Source organism: Callospermophilus lateralis, chromosome 1 (genome assembly GCF_048772815.1).
Source record: "Callospermophilus lateralis isolate mCalLat2 chromosome 1, mCalLat2.hap1, whole genome shotgun sequence".
Classification (NCBI taxonomy): Eukaryota; Metazoa; Chordata; class Mammalia; order Rodentia; family Sciuridae; genus Callospermophilus; species Callospermophilus lateralis.
In genome coordinates this window covers 40,933,801-40,954,093 of record NC_135305.1, presented here as the reverse complement: position 1 = coordinate 40,954,093, position 20,293 = coordinate 40,933,801, and the positions used below count along the sequence as shown (strand labels likewise).

At 33.2% G+C, this 20,293-nt stretch overlaps 1 protein-coding gene across 1 annotated transcript in view; it reads right to left on the bottom strand.

Moving 5' to 3' along the window:
- The window catches only part of Foxp2 (forkhead box P2), a 374,093-nt gene that overhangs the window by 79,409 nt on the left and 274,391 nt on the right, over positions 1-20,293 (bottom strand). The window lies entirely within an intron of this gene.

Here is a 20,293-nt window from a genome sequence, read left to right as displayed (position 1 = left end):
ACCATTTTAAGCCCATTCATTTTGTCGTCATAGTCTTTGCCTTTATGTTGCAGAGATGCAAGAATTTCCATTGAAATGATGTATCTAAATAATCTAAATCTTTCAGCAACCCAGATAAAATTTCATTTACTAAAACAGACTAGCTGTATAAAATAAAATAAAACAAAAACTGTATTTTTTAGAACTTCAGACCATAAAACAGTATGTAAGTAACAGTAATGCTTATGGTAAGAGACCAGTAATGTCTGTTGTTCAAAGTCTGTTGGTGATTGAACACTAAGTGATTATTACTCAGTTTATGCACAGACAGCAAAGAATGTAGTTGTGTTGCTTCACTGTCTTCAGGTGATAAACTCATGTGGCATTTTACAAAAGCGGAAACTGGCAACAATTAAAATGCAGCAAAGAAAAGGTGATATTGCTGGAAGTGAAATTCAAATAAAATGTAAATGGATATACAGAAGAAAGATCTGACTATAGGGTTGTTGATACTTTGACCATTGGAGACAATGCATATGCAGCTGAAGAATTTAGTGAGGGCAAACTTATTGACATAATCAAGGAAAACAATTGTGACCAAAAAGATGAAGATGTATCAGTACTAGCAAAAAACTTCACGTTAAAGGAATTATCAGAGACCTATCACAAAATTGTAGACTCTAATGGTAATATTGGAAAATTTCTAGACTTAGAATGGAGTATAATATATCTTCAAGAAATAGAAACCATATTCTCCCTGTTTTGAGAGAGAAGACAAACACTGTACAAGGTACTCTTAAAAACAATTTTACAAAGAAATAAAACATATTAATACTTAACATAAATAATGCTTTAGAAAAAAATGTACTACGTTAACATTGGTTTTACTTTTTAAAAAATTTCCTCGTATATTTATAACTAATGGTAAGTTTTTTTAATGTTTTGGTAAAAAATTTAAAAGTCATAGAACAATCATAATTTTCTTGTTGATTATTAATATTCAGTTTCAATTAACATAATTATTTTTAATTATCACAGTACTGTGTAAAGCTGGAACTTCCTATATATAAGGGTTTCTTTTTCTAAATGTGGTTGTGATTATATTGAGCTTCTTCATCTGGTAGTAAATACTGCCAGAATGAGATTCTTCTGTTGTGCAGTTATTAACAGAATGAAGCACACTTTCTTGTTGCTTTTAAGTATTGTACAGATGCCATTGCAAAAGCAGGCCAATACTCTTCCATGTTTCTGTAAATGCCTTGCCTTGGTCAGTGAGAGGCTGGTTCAGGTGAATGCCCCCTTAGTAAGGTATTTTTTCAGTGATCTAAGCCTTTGAATAGTAACTCCCTGAGTGCAGATGAGATCTGTGCTATGCTTTCAATTAAGAGAATATAGCAAAGGGTATGAATACACCATTAATTCCTTAAGGAGGCTATATCACATCCCATGGTGAAGGGATGTGACTTCTGTGATAACTTTAATAAAAATCCATTTTAGCAGACTTTACTCCTTTTATGCTGACCTGTCACACTGCGAGGGGCCTATGAAGCAGGCAGTCTTTAGGAATCAAGGCCTCAATCATCCAGTCACAAGGAGACAGCCTGAATGAGCTCAGAAGCAGACTGCCCCAGGCAGATGTTCAGGTGAGAATAACCCTGCCCACCCCAACTGCAACGTTCTCACATTCAGAAGAGGACCCAGTAGATCCAGACTCAGATTTCTGACTCAAAGGAACTGAGAGATAATAAACAGATTGTGGAATTTGTAAGGACTTGTGCAACACTAGAAAATTAATACACCATACATAGAATTTTTTCTTTTCTTTTTTTTTTTTTTTTTTGTTGGGGGGTACCAGGGATTGGATTTTTGGGACACTCGAATACTGAGCCACATCCCTAGCCCTATTTTGTATTTTATTTTGAGACAGGGTCTCACTGAATTGCGTATCACCTCACTTTTGATGAGGCTGGCTTTGAACTCATGATCCTCCTGCTTAGCCCCCTGAGCCACGGGGATTATCAATTCAGAATCTTTCTCTATCAAAATCACATATATGGCCCTAGGATCTTTAAACATTTGGTATTTCACAAGGAAAAAAAAAAAATCTGAGGTCAGTTCATCTTTTCCACTTGATTTATAGGAAACCTCTTTCTCTGATCTAAATAACTCTTAAAAAAAAAAAAAAAAGAAGAAGAAGAAAAAAAAGTTGTGAAAGAACAAGAAATGTTTCAGCAAGTATCAACTATAATCTCTCATTGTTTTTAATTTTTATTAATTTGTTTTTAAAAATAATCTAAAATAAACCCCAATGAATACACTGAAAAAAAAAAAGAATAATCTGTTGGATTCTATCTTAGATTTCTGTTTCTATTTCACATGTTTTGATTTCCTTCCATTCAAAATATGTTTGTACTCAGGAACTCCCATGATGTTTAGGTTCAAATTCCATTCTCTGCTTTATTTATCTATAATTGTCTCATATTTTAAAACTTCTATACATTTCCTCTGTAGTGTGGGAAGATACACATTTCTCCTCTATACTAGGAATTTGATTTAAAGTTTCAGTACTGCTTTTAACTATCATATTTCCACAGCAAAATTTAATTCCAATATGAATTTTCCTGCCATCTTTGTGTCATCACGTTTTATCTAACTTTTTGAACTTAAGCTTGTCATGATCTTATCAATCTCTTTTCATAAATTCTATGTTTTTTGAGTCATTATTGAAGATGCCCAATATTTTATTCATTTCAAGTATGTGTACAGTGTTCTTTGAATAGATTCTTCCCCTCAGTTGATAGAAAGGGTCTTTCTCTACATCTTCTCCTTCTTCAATAGCAATGTATCTAGTCTTGTGCTACAGTTCACTTGAGTCTCTAGCCACACTGATAAGACTGAACCATCTTCTCAGGTATCCAAGGCTTTTTAAAATAAGCAAATACTATCCCAATATTCAGCAGGTTTTCATCTGATGCAGCTCTACTGAATCCAGGTAGAATCTAGGTAGAATCCTTATTTACCTACTTGCTGGCATTTTCGTAAAACAATAGTGCACAGGTGGTAAAAGGGTAGGATCTAGAATCAGAGGGGTGGAATGAAAGTTCCACATATTATTCCTTTCTTTCCTTCCTTCCTTCCTTCCTTCCTTCCTTCCTTCCTTTCTTTCTTTCTTTTTTTGATACCAGGGATTGAACCTGGGGTACTTACCCCCTAAGTCACATCCCCAGCCCTTTTTATTTTTAATTTTGAGACAGTATCTTGTTAAGTTGCTTAGGGCCTCACTAAATTGCTGAGGCTGGCTTTGAATCTGAGAACCTCCTGCCTCAGCCTTCCAAGTCACTGGGATTATAGGTATGAGTGATGGCACTCAGCTCCTCCATATTCTTTTTTTTTCTTTCTTTTTTATTTTTTTATTTATTGGTTGTTCAAAACATTATAAAGCTCTTGACATAACATATTTCATACATTAGATTCAAGATGGTTATGAACTCCCAATTTTACCCCAATCCTCCATATTCTTTACAAGCAAAATGGGGTAATGCAATAAATCTCATGAGTCGTGAGCAATAAATGAGTTAATACACATGCAGGGCTGAGCACAGTAATCGGGACTTGATGAGTGCTCAATATTAACTTTCCTCTGATTTGTTATTATCATCTAGGAAACCAAGACATAATGTTAGCAAGACTGTTCACTCATACTCTGTGGCTTTATCTTTAAAAATGTCCTTTTTTAGAATGCAGGTTATTATGCTACAACAAGCCCCTCTCCAGCACATCCTGCTCACAACCAGGTTTCTGTTTCTGATTCTACGTAAAAGGGGCAATGAAAAAGATGCCAGGGTAACCACTACTCAGATGGCTTCAAAACCTAGTCAAATTCACTTGGCGAGATACACCAATTTTCTCATGATAGACCCCTCATGGTTCCTAACAAGAAGATGGAGGCACAAGGGTTGGTAGCTCAATTTCATGAAAAATTTAAAGCTTTTGGAGATCTTGAAATACTGGAAAATCCTGTGTGTAGTTTGACAATTAAGTTTTGCTAACTTATCTACCGACCCTTGAAGCACATGTACCTATCTTCTCTTGAGTTTTCAAGATCTAAAAATAAAAACTTCCAGTTGTAGACATACAACTAGACATTTTCCCCAAACTCAGTGCCTGATTCTGAACCTGCAAATTGGCTTCCCTTACTGTGGATCCTTTCATTGGATGACACTTTCATCCTACCAGTAAGCCAAACTCAGCATCTAAAGGTAATTTTCATCTTTCTTCCAACTTCACTTCTAGGCTCAATCAGTCAGTGACTGCTGCCAGGGAGGCCTGTCCTGTCCTATCTGATTCCCTCTTCAGTCTGACTTCCTCTTTTCCATTCACACTCCCTGAAGTCTTAGTTCTGTCCTTCAATATTTTTCACTTGGACCATTAGTCTCTGAAATGGTCTCTAGGTCTCTCATCGCTTGCTTCTCTAATCAATACTAATCATTGTTGCCAGATGATCTTCCCAAAATACAAGTCTCATCATGCTCCTACCCTTGTCAAATACAAAAAAGGCTTCTCAACCCTACAGAAAAGAGTCTGCTGCCCTACTTGAAATCCAAGGTCTGTCACATCTAACCTTAACCTCTTTCAGGCTGCATATCCTCAGAGGTCTTTTCCCAACATAAATCAGTGTCAGTGCCACCCTCTGAGAACAATTAGCACCCTGATTTCCTCCAGGTTAGTTTTTTATTGTTTGTTTGTTTTTAGAATTCTTTCAACTTATAGAACACTATGTTGACAATGACCTCCATCAACAAGAACCTTTTTGGTTCTTGGTTCAGTGGCCACCTCTTGGAAATGATCCTAAGGATACCTGGATTATCAATAATTCTCTTCCTTGCATTCACTATAACTTGTTCCATCTATTATAATTATCTAAATCTGCCTTTTATTCTGATTATTGACACATATCCCAAACTTGCAAAATGACTTTGCTTTATTTGCTCTGATCTTTCACAATCTGTCCAAATGTTTTTGCACATGGTTGTAGTACAAAAAATTATTATTCAAAGTTATCAGGGTTAACAAAAGTCATGGTTTAACATTGCTATTATAATATGCACACAAATACATTTCACATAGAAATGAAAATGAATGAGACTCTACAATAATTTTTCCTTTTAGTATCCTTCAGGATTTTGGGGTCATTTGATCTGCTGTGAAGATAATGGTAAGATATAGTAGGTAAATTTGAGTTTCTAGGGAAAAGACTGCCATTGTAATTATACTTAATTGAACTCTGTTTTTGTCAAGTAACAACTCTGAATGAAATCATACTGAGTTTATTAATTTTATTTGTATAGAATTTAAAATTTTTCCAGGTATCTTCACAATTCTAATGTTATTATGTAATTTGTGAGACAATATACATCTCTTCTTATGCATTATTTGTGGATTCAGAAAGACTAAGATACATGACAGAATAAATAAGAGGCAGAAATGGGACTTGAGCTGAATTTGTATTACTTTTATTCTAAACCCCTGGTACTGTTCTTCACCCTTATTACAGTTTAGTTTTTTTGGATCCTCAGTGTCCCTAAGATCCTTGTTCTCTAACTGAACATTGGAATTTATGGAAACTTTATAAAAGGCCTTAACAGGATTGCTACTCAATAGGATCAATATGGAATTTATTTGGACACATTATTATTAATAATTATCAGAAAAGGTATATTTATATAAATTTTGTTAGACAAAACAGAATGTAAAACTTGTCTATATTCCTTAAAAATTGAGACAACCATGTATATTTTCCTACAAAACCCATGCATAGAAAGCTACTTATGATTTATTTTGAAATATTTGTCAGTTTCTATTATTAAAACCTGAATTTTATTACAATAATTATTTTTTAAATTCAAATTTACTTAAAGATATCCACAAATATATAATTTTAAATACACTATAAAAATATTTATATGCAAACTTTAATTGGAAAATCCATCACTCCTTCCAAAATAAGCAAAAATAAAAATGACTACATGAGTTATCATTCTGAGAATGACAAAAATGTAGGCATTGCTATGGACTAAATGTTTGTATTTACTCCAAAATTTATGTAATGAAATCCTATCTCCCGATGTGATGCTTATAGGGGGTAGGTTGTTTGGAGGTAATTAAGTCATGGTAGTGGGGCTTCATGTGAGGAGTAGCACCCTCATAAAAGGCAGCCCACAAGATCTTCAGCTCTTGCTTCTCTATGTGAGGGTATGTGACTGCCATTTGGCCCTGTCTAGACACAGGATCCACCAGAACCTTGATCTTGGTCTTCCTTGTTTAAGCCATCTATTCTGTTGTAATCTGTTAAAGCAGTACAAACCTAGGCATTTTGACTTCTATACTTAAAGTGGCAAATGGTTATACAGTTGAAATCAAAAAATATGTTAAAAGCATCCTTACATCTTTGATATTTCCAAACTTTCTCTTTTGTGTGTTTTTGCAGACTCATTTTTATTTTAGTTTCTCTAATTAAGAACTTTTGAAACACTGTACAGTGAAGCCAAAGGCTATAGATTGATTTACAAATATCAACAAATAGATCTGGTTTTTAGAGTTTAATTATTTAAAGGGATTTTGCTCTTTAATGCTTAAAGTTCAACCATATATTCCCTTGTAAAATCTAAATCACTTAAATATCTTAAGTTCTGTAAGTAGAATCAGCAATCGCTTATGAGATATATTAGCTGCACATCAATCAAACCTTCTGCACAATCACTAAAAATTTTAATTTTTAAATTTCATGAAAATTTTGGTTTGCTAGTTTATGCAACATACTGAAATTTATTTATCCAAAATGATAAAATATCAACAAAGTACTTTATAACACGTCCTGGTTATTGAACATTTAAAATATTCTTCCAATGAGAAATCAGGTAGTTCAAATCTCTTGTGAGCAAGTAGTTGGTCACTAGGCCAAAAATCATACATAGATGGCAGAAATGCCATGCATAAAAAGTCAGGGATGTGTTGATTCTTAGGCAAATCAAGTTTTCTTGAATTACCTTGGCATCAGTTTGTAAAAGTAACACCTAAAGTGTAAGCCGAATTCTCTGAAAATATTTTGCTACTCTCAGCAACTAAAGGATCTCCTATTCTGGCTTTAAGAGACTGGGGAGAGTTTTGATAATAATTCATGTAACTGTGTGTCTTTACACCTAAGCCTCACCTTCAATGACTTCACCCTGTGCAAACCTGCTCTTTGGCACTGACTTTAAACCACTGGAAAAAATTGGCAACTGAGTTGTCTATAATGCTCCCTAAGAAAAAGTCTTCTGAATTCTTTGCAATATACACTGGCCTGCTGACTACACTAAATGCCAAAGTGACACCAGGATATGAATCTTGTCCTCAGGCTAGAAATTGGTACAAAATGTTTTCGTTGTTATTTTTAGGATATTTTTTAAGAATCTAAATATTTCAAGATTGTGAAGGGAAATTGTGAAATAATTTCATAATGTCTACAATGCAGCAGCAATGTAGCTTTAATTTTTGGAAAAGAATATTAATATTTTATTAAACCACATTTTAGATCAATTCCTAGATTCTTTGGATTTTTAAACCAATATTTTAATAAAAGATGATTAAAATATCTCAAAATAAATGATAATAATTTTGCTTCCCATTAGTGTTATGGATGGTTAATGAAGGGTTCATATAAACTAAAAATTATCGTGAACAATTACTAAGATTGTTGTTTCCACAGTCATTGAACACAGCAATCTGACAGGATTTGAGTGGCTTCTGGAGTTAAACTTAGGCTTTTTTCTTGGAAGACAGAATTTATTATGCTAATTTATTATATTTATAATAAAGCACAGAGAACCTTAGCAGATATTTTTTCCCTAGAAACTAAATTCCAAATAATCAAAAAATTTTTTGAGGTTCTTAAAAGTCATGAGTAAAAATGCTATTCAAAAGATAATTCACATCATCTTTCTCACCATTTACCATCTCCCTATCCACACTTCCAGTTACTCATGATGAACTAAGGTCCAAAACTTTTAAATAGAAAATTCCAGAAACAAAAAAATTTTAAATAGCTTGCTATTTTCTGAAGGTTACTTGAATGCAAGTATTGCAGTAAGATATCAGTTGATCTGATAACCAAGATGTCTACTAATAACTAATGAGTGGGTAGCATATACAACATGGATATATATGTTATTGTTTAGATGGCCAGGAGGAACAAAACAACACGAGATTAAATCAAACACAAGAAGACACAATGCAATCAACAGACATGGTAATGTAAATGTCTGTATATAAATGTCTATAATGTAAATTGTCTGAATGATTCCAACATTACAACATTTTACAAATAAATGAGATGTAAAAGACTGCTGCTGGTAATGCAATACAGCATGCTATTTGATAGTAATTTTTTTTTTATAAATAGAAGTCACTCTAAAATAACAATTAAAAGTTTAGTAAATACATAAACCAGTATCATAATTATTTATTATCATTGTCAATTATGCACCATATATAACTGTATTGCTGTACTTTGTACAACTATATAACTGTATTGTTGTACTTTGTACAACTGGAAATACAATAAAATTTGTTATACCAGCATCACAACAAACATGTAAACAATGTTTTGTACTACAACATCATAACAACCTTGACAGCAACAGGCAACAGATATTTTCAGCTCCATTATAATATTACACAACCACCATCCTATATGCAGTCTAACATTGACCAAAATTTCATTATGTGGCTCATGATTATAATTCTAAATATGCACAAAACTCAAAGGAGAAATACAGAGGCATTCCAAATGGAGATTTGAAACATTACTCTCAGTAACTCCAGAAAAGCAGATACAAATTAAATAATATAGATGTGAACAGAATCATGAGTGCATGCATGATGTAATCAGTACATACACATCTATTAGCACCCCATCATATACTTATATTACATGTATAATACCATGAGGAATAATCATAAAAATACATTTTTTTCTACTACATCTAAAACTTTATTTTGATATGTCATATCTTTGGCCACAAAACTAGTTCCAATAAAACCCTGATGTTTTCCAACTATTGTGAAATAAATCAGTAATAAAAGTCAACTCAAGAAATCCCATGGTATTTGAAATTGAACAATGAATGTCTTAATGATGCATTATTTAAAAAATTTATAATTAAACTTAGAAGATAGTTTAAACTGAATGTTTATGAAACTACAAAACATCAAGACATCTGGACTTAAAGGAAAGTTTGCAGTGTTAAATGCATATTTTAGAAACAAAGACAGAAAAATCAGTATCTAAAAGTCCACCATAAATTTAAAAAATATAAGCCACCCAATTAAACAATAGGCAATTATATATTTTTGCATATTATATATAATTATATATACTTATATATTTCACTGAAGCAAAAATACAGATTGCAAATAAGCATATGAAAAGCTGATAAATAGGAAGCATATGAAAAGTATCATATATTGTTAGGAAATTGTAAATTCAAATAAGATACCAGTATACATCTACTTTAATGCCTAGCATCCAAAACACTGACAACACCAAATTCTGGAAAGAATTTTAAACTCTCATTCATTATTGGTGGGAATGAAAAACGTTATAACCTCTATAGAAGACATATAATCCAACAATCACGTTCTTCTATATTCATCTAGGTAAGTTACAGGTTTATGTCTGCATACATGCACATGTGTTTACAGCAGCTTTAGTTCATAATTTCTAAAACTTAGAGGTTATCAAGATATCCTTCAATTAGTAAATGGATAAACCAAATGTTGTATATCTAAATAATGCAGCATTATTCAGAAGAAAGAGAGAGAAAGAGAAACAGAAACAACAAAAAAGAAATGATATATCATGACATGAAAAGACATGGAAAAAACTGAAAGGCATATTGTAAATAAAATAAGCCATTCTTCTGAAAAGGCCACATGCTGAATGATTCCAACTATACAACATTTCACAAAAGCTGAAAGTATTGGTTTCCAGGGTTTGGGCAGAAAAGGGAATAAAGGGAATTTTTAGGATAAAGAAACTAATATGTATGATACTATAATGGTGGATACATGACATTATGCATTTTGCAGAACCCATAGAACTATATAAGACAAAGAGTGGATCCTAATACACACTGCAGACTTCAGTCAATAGCAATGTATTAGTATTGGTTCATCAATTGTAACAAATGTGCCACACCAATGCAAAATACTGATGGTGGAAAAGGACCACACGGAGTTGGGGGTAGGGAGTATATGCGAACTCTGTACTTTCTGTTTAATTTTTTCTACAAAACTAAAAGTGCTCTCAAAATAAAAGTCCATTAATTGTCTTATTAAAAAAATGTAGCAACATCTTTCAAGACACAATTAAGAAAAATCAACAAAATGGATGATTCTTTTGGAAAAAAAGAATTGTTATAATTTTATTAACATTGACCTAAAATTAACAGGCATAAATAGCCAGTATTAGAAGAGAGAAGATAAATATCACTATAGTATGTAAATACATTAAAATTAAAGGATATTATGAAAATTTTATGATAGTGAATTTAATATTTTTGGTGAACTTAAGAAATTCTTGAAGAAAACTGTGGTAAAAGTAATAGAAAATCCAAAATATTTCATGTTTAATTACAGAAAATCAATTAGAAATTTTTCCACAAAGAAATGCTGAGGACTACCTTACATTACCAATGAATTGGTCCAAAATTTAAGACTGAAACAGTGTCAATGTTACATAAACTCTTTCTGACAATTATTTTCACATTTAAAATAAATATGATTCACTGTAATAAAGGAAAATAGAGCAGGATTATCTTCATTTATGCAGAAAAAGAAACAATTCAGTACTCATTCAGGGTGAGTAAATTAGGAATTGGCAAATTAGGAATGGATGGGAATTTCCTTAATCTGACAGAATCACCAGGAGCAGTGGTACACTCTGTAATCCCAGTGACTTGGGAGGCTGAGGCAGGAGGATCTCAAGTTTGAGGCCAATCTCAGCATTTTAGTGAGATCCTAAGCAATTTGGCAAGAATATGTCTCAAAGTTAAAAAAAAAAAACACACCAAACTATAAATAAATAAAAAGGGCAGGTGTTTTATCTTGGTGGTAATGTACTTGGTTCAATTCTCCGTACCTCACCTGCCCCCCGCCCCCCCCCAAAAAAAAAAATCTGGGAGAGTAGCTACAGAAACCCATGGTAAATGTACCTGATTAATGAATATAGAAAGCTTATCCCCAAATGGGGGATAAAACAAGGATGCCCATTATATCTATTCAACAGTCTACTGGAAATCCTAGCAGTATAGTAAGTCAAGGATAAAAAAAAGAGAAACGATTGGGAAAGAAATAAATGTATTATTATTCACAAATAAACATGATTGTATATGTAGACAATTTAAGAGAATTTATAAGAATGAGTACACACATTTAATAATACTATTGGATTCAAAATCAACATATGGCAGAACACACTGATGCACAACTAAAATCTCAGGGATTTGGGAAGCTGAGGCAGGAGGATCACAAGTTTGAGGATACCTTCAGCAAGTTAGTAAGATCCTAGCTCAAGATAAAATAAGAAAGGGCTAGGGTGTGTGGCTCAGTTTTATAACACTTTTGAGTCAAATTCCCACTATCACCAAAATAAATAAATACATACATACATATGTTCACACATACATACAACTGCATGGAATAGTAACAGACTAAGAGACAGACAGAGATACTGATAATGTTTCATGCCTCAGTCTGGATGGTCTGTTTTGTGAAAATCTGTACCTACTATTCTTCTGATCAGTACAACTTTTTGAATATGTTAAATTTCATAAGGGTTTACTGATTGTTTTTTTAATACGTACAGAGTATTGGTTTTGCAACATGAAAAAGTTACATGTTGGTTGAACAACAGGTAAATATACTCATCCCTACTAACTGCACACTTATGATGTGTTACATGCACTTTACCTCAATTAAATTTCATTTTTTAAAAGCTTTATAAAGATAAATGCCAATAAGAAATGAATACTAAAAACAGGTGAATCTAAAATACAGAAAAATAATCAAAGTGAGATATCTATATCCACACTGAACAAAACTGACGACCACACTAGAAGAACATTCTCAGTTGTAAGGTACTGTCCATCATAAGATACACCACTTATCTAACAATAGCTTTTGTGTGAGAAAACCTCACTGCATTTATGTCATATGTAGATGTGCCTAAGTGTGAAGTGTGCCTTCCCACTGAGAAAATGGGGGATGCCTCTGAGAGAAGCGTGATGATCTGGTTTGCCTGTTTCTTGGAATGTAAAATGAATGACTAAAGGTAGAATTAGCCATCCCTTTTTCATAAGGGATCTTGAGCACAGAAGTACTTATATCAGAACCCAAAGAACACCAGCATAGGGAGTAAAATTCATTCTAGAAGCAATTTATATATTGACTAAATAAACATAAACTTGACTCTTAAGGAGGCCAAATCTCAGGAATCAAAGCATGTAAGAGAAAAGTCCATCCCTAAAAATGTCAGGGTTTTCCAGAGCAACAGTTTTACGTTATATCTAAGGTGGAAACCTCCACCATCTTTGGCTAGACTAGATACTTCTTGAGGAGGAACACAGGTGCTCATTGTCCTGAAGGAGAACTGCTTCTGCAGTCAAGGTGATGGTTGCATACTTCTTATCTGAAAGAACTGTCCAAGTTTCAGTGGATTTGATCAAAGTCTGTCTATTCTGGCCAAAGGGCCTCCACTAACTTGCAAGACACTCTATGGACAGATTTAACCTCTCAGGTGCATGGTGTGGGGAATGAATGCACGCTGAATTTTAGACCCAGATGTCCTGTGACTTGGTGCACTTGTATAGAGCACAGCATATATAACTGTGTCCAGTTACTCACCCTGAACACGTTATTTTTATACATATACTGTCATCTTTGCAAGCATTTATGGTGATTCCTGAACGTGAAATACTCTTGCTTGAGAATATCAGTATGTCATGACACATATGAATCCATTGGCGAAGAAACAGAAGCTTGAGAATGGAGTGCAGCATGATATTGGAGGTACAAAACATCTCTCCTCCACAGGTGAACAGTGTTATGTTTGTAAGGAAATTTTAAAATACTTTCAGTAAAATAACATTTTGGACATCTGCATAGGTCCCTCTTCAAAGAACTATCTAAGCAAGAAGAGGAGGAGGGCTTTGGAACTTCAGGCACAGACATATATTCCATAGACTCCTGCCAAAGGCATTAGGATATATTATGGTACGTTTCTATCTTCAGAGTTGGTAACCCAACCTTTCAGATTTACATGCAATAAACTGACTCTTTTAAAAGGTTGCATTCATAAGTGCCACTTTACCTTTTCAACAATGATTTCAAATATATAATATATAATTATGAAAGATATGATTGTTGAAAGCAGACCTCAATGCTTCTTCATACAAAAACAAAAGAAATAAATGAAGTGGGCTTTTTTTTTTTTTTTTTTTTTTTGCTGTTGTTGTTCTGGTTTTTTGGAACTGTAATGTGTAATGATTCTGAATTATTTCTGATTAACAAAGAAAATGTTCTGCTACCTCGGTGTCTGTGATTACATTACAGTACAATGGAGAAAAGTCACTAATGGGTACCTCCGAGGTCATAACTGAGACTGTAGCATTTGAATTTGTTTATTAATGAGCTCAGGACAGGGCTGTGCTTCTAGGATGTCTAGCTTTGTTAACAGAATAAAATTTGAAGTACTGTTAAAACCTTAAAGAGCAGACTAAGAATATCATCCTAATGCATAGTCTCTGAAATAAATAACCCCCTTCCAAATGCTTGGGACATACTTGGAGGACAGAACTGAATTAGAGAAATTGCCATTCTTTTCTTTCATCAATGGCAAGAGGGAAAAGGGAAAATGGGATACTCAAGATGCTGAAAAGAATCTGCAAATATATGTGCACTTTTGGTCACTGCTTTTTGATGAAGAAAATATTGTGCATAATAACTCAAGAATGTATTTAACATAAATTATATTTGCATGAATTATGTTTATTCATATGGTCAGATACATAATGGCTTGCTTGATAAATGGCTGATTAGTCTTATAATCAGCCCAAGAGGGACCCGCTTCAAAAACTCTCTCTTGGGGGCATCTGACTTTCTAGATATTTTCCATTTGCCTTTAAACAGTAAAATGGTGCCACATTTAGGCACCCTAAACAGCTTAATCTCAGCTTCCAGTTTGAAATCTGGTATTGCTTCCTCTTGCTGGAATACCTACAGAGATTTGACAAATGGCTCACAACAAACTTCATACTTTTAAACGGCACAAGTGGTCAATGAAAAAAACCACTTTATGGATAGGGGGAGAGTCATAAAGAGAAAGCATCTCCTAGAGGACCAGAATGCCTATCCTTAGTAATAGGAGGAAAGTGAGATAATTATGATGAGGATAAAGATTTACTGCTTATATCAGCTCTTTTTTTTTTTTTTTTTGTGCCAGGGATTGAACTCAGAGATGCTTAACCACTGAGCATATTCCCCCCCGCCCTTTAAAAAAAGGGGGAGGGAGGGGAGAGAGAGAGAGAGAGAGAGAGAGAGAGAGAGAGAGAGAGAGAGAGAGAGAGAGAGAGAGAGAGAGAGAGAGAGAGAGAGAGAGAGAGAGAGAGATGCCTTTATTTCTTTTCTTTTAATGTGGTGCTGAGAATCAAACCCAGCTCCTGCCCATGCTAAGCAAGCGCTCTACCGCTGAGCCACAATCCCAGACCCCCACCCCTTTTTAAAATTTATTTATTTTTATTTTGAGACAGGATCTCACTAAGTTGCTTAGGGGCTCATTAAATTGCTGAGTTGGTCTCAAACTTGTGATCCTCCTGTCTCAGCTTATCAAATTACTGGGATTACAGGCGTGAGCCGCACCTGGCTTATATCAGCATTATTAATCACTGTTTTAGAATGATGAGACTACTGCTTTTACCTGAGACTCGGCATGAAATGCTCTGATATGGAACCTTCCTGTTAGTAGGAAAGGGAAAAAGCTGAAATATTTCCTTATGATTATGTACCCTTAGTGTGCTGAAACTAATGTTCTAGAAGTGTCACCCTAATCCCCCAATCTGGTATTCTATCTCTTCTACACTGCCCCACCCACTGGTACTTTCCTCCATCATCCAATTTGCTGCATCTAAACAATTAGGCCACGTGTCAAGCTTTCCTCTTTTCTTGACTCCTCATATTGTAATCACTTGAGATGAAAACTACAACCTGTTATTTTCCTGTGACGTTAAACAGAATATTTGCTCCCAATTTAGTGTTTAATTAATAGTAAATTAAAAAATAAAGGCCTCAAGAAACAATTTACTTCTATTATATTTTGAGATAGGACCTCACTAAGTTGCTTAGGGGCTCATTAAATTGCTGCGTTGGTCTCAAATTTGTGATCCTACTGTCTCAGCCTATCAAATTACTGGGATTACACTATTTACACTGGGATTACAAACTACACTATTGACTACACTTAAATTTGGCCTTTGTTTCAACTATTATCATAAACTCCTTTAGCAAAGTAAATAAATTGTGCTGGGAAAAACAATAGAATATGCTACATTTTGTGTGTGTGTGTGTGTGTTTAAATCCACATACTCTTATCTTTCAGGTAGAAAGTTATGAATCAGTATGGTTTCTGAGGTGAGTGTTTAGTATTATTGCTACTGATAATATGGTGAAAATGGTTTGTGGGTTCTAGAAAATAAAAAAAATTAATATAGATATGTAGTGATTAATCACAACATCTTAAATTAATATAGTAAAGCCTGCAGCAAAAGAGTATAATAATTAAGATAGAGAAAATAACATAGAATTTTCACCTTTTACTCAGTTACTAGGCAGGGATGACCAATTAGGTCAGGTATTATATTAATTAATTTTATGAAGAATAAGAGTGATTTTTTCCTTATTAAAATTGTCTCTTCACGATTTAAGTTCATTATGTTATTAATAACATGTATTCGCTCCTTGCAAAGGTGAATAGAGTCTTACTGGTTGAAGTATGGGCTTTGAAGCCACTGTTTTCCTAAGAGGTACAAGGTGTACTGTATCTTATACTTCTTGATTTTGACTTTTTCTTTCTCTGCTGGCAGTTTGAAACCCTGAGAAAATATCTTTAATGAATACAGAAAATATATCCAGGTACATACACTGAAGATTTAATTCTGCCTACTGATATTTAAAAACTTGGTAAAAGCTCAATTAAATCTTAGGAGTTTTAATAGGAGCTGTGCCCAAATAGGAGGTGTCACCCAACTATAACATTTATTTCAACATGAGCATATTCTTAGGAATATAGACTTGGCATAAATACCTGCCACCTTCCAGAAGCCTTCAGTGAAACATTAGAAACAAAGTTTTACTCTCCAATGCTGGTATTTTAAACAGTCCCATGATTAGAACTTGGCTCTCACTTCCTACTTTCTTTTTCTGTAAACTTCTTTTTTATCTAACTTCCCTTTCCCATTTACTTTTATGCATATGTTATATAACAACATAAGTGCTCCAAAGTGAGAACATGCAACACAGTCAGTATCTTTCCTTGTTCAACAGAAACCATTCTGCCATTCATTTGCAAAGCTTGATTGAAATAAAGCACTATGATCAGGCAGCTGTCAAAATGTATAATGCCACTAATTTCGATTGACAGGCTAATTAAATTGGGGATAAGGGTGAGGATGAGATGGGTAGCCCAATGTAGATGATTTGCCTAAAGTGGTCCTCCTATTAACTCCATGGACATTTCAAAAATTTAGTAGGTGGATTTTGAATTTTTTAAAAAGAGTTTACATTCTATATACTTCAGTATATACATAAATTATGGAAAAATTATTTAGATATTAAGGTTAAATTGATTACTGGAGAATGAATATTGATATGAATGATTAAAACAGGGCACAAATTGATAGCTAACAATAAACAAATAGTTATTTGTTTCTTTGAAATTATGCTTGTTTGTTCCTTCAGTTTTTGAAACTTTATTATCAACTAGGTTCTCATGACTACACAACATCAATGCTTCCTAAACAGACATGGGGATTTCCTAAGATATCTTTAAACTTTACTAATATTTAAAAACCTGACCTGCCAATGTCTAATGGCTCAATCAACTGATAAACATTCATATAGTGTCCATATATTTTAGTCTCTCGTATAAAAAATGAAAAGCACCTCTTATTTGCAATTTAAATTACTGCTTCACTAAATCTAGTACATTTAATTACTAGTTTCATTCTTTATAGAAGTTGTGGTAATTAAATATGATGTCCATATATCTAATAGTGTTTCCCCAAAATGTGATAAAGGATACTTTACAAAAAGAAGACTTGAGGCTACATATATTTGGGAACTACTTTATGAATGGTTTCAAAATGGAACAACTATGGGTTCTAGAGATATACAGATAGTCTATAAATATGAAAACTAACTTCTTTTGTAATCTAGAAAGTGTATAATAAAATAATGGTGTGCTGGGGTTGTGGCTCAGTGGTAGAGCATTCTCCTGCAAGTACGAGGCCCTGGGTTAGATCCTCAACACCACATAAAAATAAATAAATAAAATAAAGGTCTTTAAAAAAATAATGGCAAGAAAAGTTTATCTGGTCTACTAGGGAAAATGAAAAAAAGAACATCTTCAGTGTTCACAAAGTAGAGAAATAGGCATAATCATACACAGGACAGACATACTTGACTGGTTGTTCTAGAAATTAGAATAAATTTTATGGATGAGGATATTTATTAAAAATTATATGTACATTTTGATCCACCAATTTTTGAGAAATTCAACCTAAAAACATTAGAAATATGAATCAATAACACACATATACACATACACAAGTTTGGAATTTTTTATGGCCTCTATTAAAACTATGTGATGGGATAAGATAATTTTTCTTTTTTGTGATTTTTTTCATGGTGGAAGTTTTTAAGAAGATACATAAGAAATTCATACTATAATAGTTGACTTTGTTTAACCTAAAAGTGTACAGTATACTCTAAAAAGACTTATTTTTAAACTGGAAATAAAACCAAAGCAGAAGCAATTCAACTCTATGATTTGTAACAGCCAATACTTTGAACTGTACAGAATTTACTGATAGTGTCCCAGGAACTGGATGAAGACAGATATATAACCAAGCTGGAAAAAAAAAAAAACTAAATACAATGAAAGCAAAGGATAGTTCAGACGACCCTTAAATGTTTTATCATTCAGTCCACAAAGATGAACTCGGTGCCTCAATTTGCTGCATCGAAAGATGAGAGCTAACTCATTATTTGAAGAAACCACTTGAGGTGAATGGACATTCACAGAAATATCAAACTCATGTCAAAAGATGCCAATTTTTAACATAATAGAATGCTGCATTACTTTCATCTTCTTAGATGTTACTTGTAATTTTATTATTGTAATATTGTTCTAAAACAATATATCCTTAAATCCAGAATTCTTAATAGTCTAAAGGGACAAGTAAAAGTAGTTACAGATTATTACCATTACCTGAAAGTAAATGTAGAGAAGAAAGGCTAATCAAGAAGGAGGGCAATATTTACAGATTTGGATTAAAATAGATCAGCAAAGAAAATAAGGTATGATAGGTTTGACAGACACTGACTTCATCTCTGGAGGGGCAGAGGGGTTATCAATTAAGAACATTCATTTGTATCTGCTTAATAAAAGGTCTTCCTAGATAAACGGGATTGTTTGTGAGAACTCTTATTTCTTATGATATGTATTTCATGTAAAATCAAATTAAAGCATATGACAGACTATTTTCATGACAGAGATAAGCTCAACATCAACTCAGAGTAACAAAGTAAAATTATAAAACTGATGAGAATAATACGTATGACCATTAACTTTAGAATTACATAAAAGCAAGAACTCTAAATAATTTCTCTACCAAGAAAGTCACAAAAAAAGTAAAGGTACTATTTCATGTAATCACACCATATATTTGAATAGCATTTTATAAAAATAAAGAAATGTTTGTATCACCTAACTTACCTGATTCAAATATCTATGTATGCTTATATCTGTACTTAAAAAAGTAACACTATAGCATCTCGCTATTCTTATCTTCTCAATTGTCCAAAATAGTACCTACTAGATACATTAGAATTTTTAAATTTAAGTTCAAATATCTTAATATTATGTCCTGTAACTCCACATTTTGTTCATTCACAGGAATGGGATCAAAATTGTAATGGGCTGCATCCCATTTATGCATAATGTCAAAATATACCCTATTGTCATGTATATCTAGAAACAAATTTTTTAAAAACCTTAATATTAAAGTACACTAAATTCCTTAGTCACACTAGTCATATTTCCAGTGCTCAGTAGCTATATCAAACTGGTATTTCCTCTCACTTGGCAGATTCATGAATAGCATCAAAGTCTAAGACATGACCTTGTGCCTATATGACTTCCATCAAGATATGACTGAATATAATTTGCTGCAAGGTAGTTCAGTCAATAATTACTAGCTAGTTTTCCTCAAGTTTTCAGTAACTATATTACTAAGAACTACAGCACTGTCACTAAATCTGTTTTTTTAAATGACTGGATATAAATAATCTCCCAAAATACTTTGTATTGAAATTTAGGACAATATTCAAGGGCTACCTGGATTTATCAACACAAAGTAATGGTAAAGGTGTGAAAATTCAGTGAATCAATAGTTTAAAAACCTACACGAGTCAGATAATCTGGGTGAATATGCTGCATTGATCAAGGTAATCAGTACCCAATGTCTGGCTGATACAGAGTTTATTAGATACAGAGTTATTAGAACCTGCTCTATTATAGTCTGAAAAATGTTAGGAATAAAGGAGTTTATTTTAGGAAATTGAGATGTCTAGGAGGGAGGTGATTATTGGACTGCTTTGAGCATACAAAGTATTTTGAGAAAAGTTACTTGTTAATAGTAAAACAAATGTGGAACTACAAGAGTACTGAAATAACTTTAAGGTTTTTTCTTTGTGTTATTAGGATTTCTGAGCCTGTAAGTTTGATAGAAAAAGCCTGTTAATTATTCTTTATTATTATTCTTTATAAAAAACAAACAACGGGCATGTACTGTGTGGCCAAGAAGAGACCACACACACCTGCTCTTTATCTATTCCTCCCTACTAGGTGTTCACTAGGTGTTACTAGGTGTTCACTTATCATCTTCCTTCTCTGACAAGCCCAAATACCAGCCCTTACTATATTCTAGAATATGGTGTAATC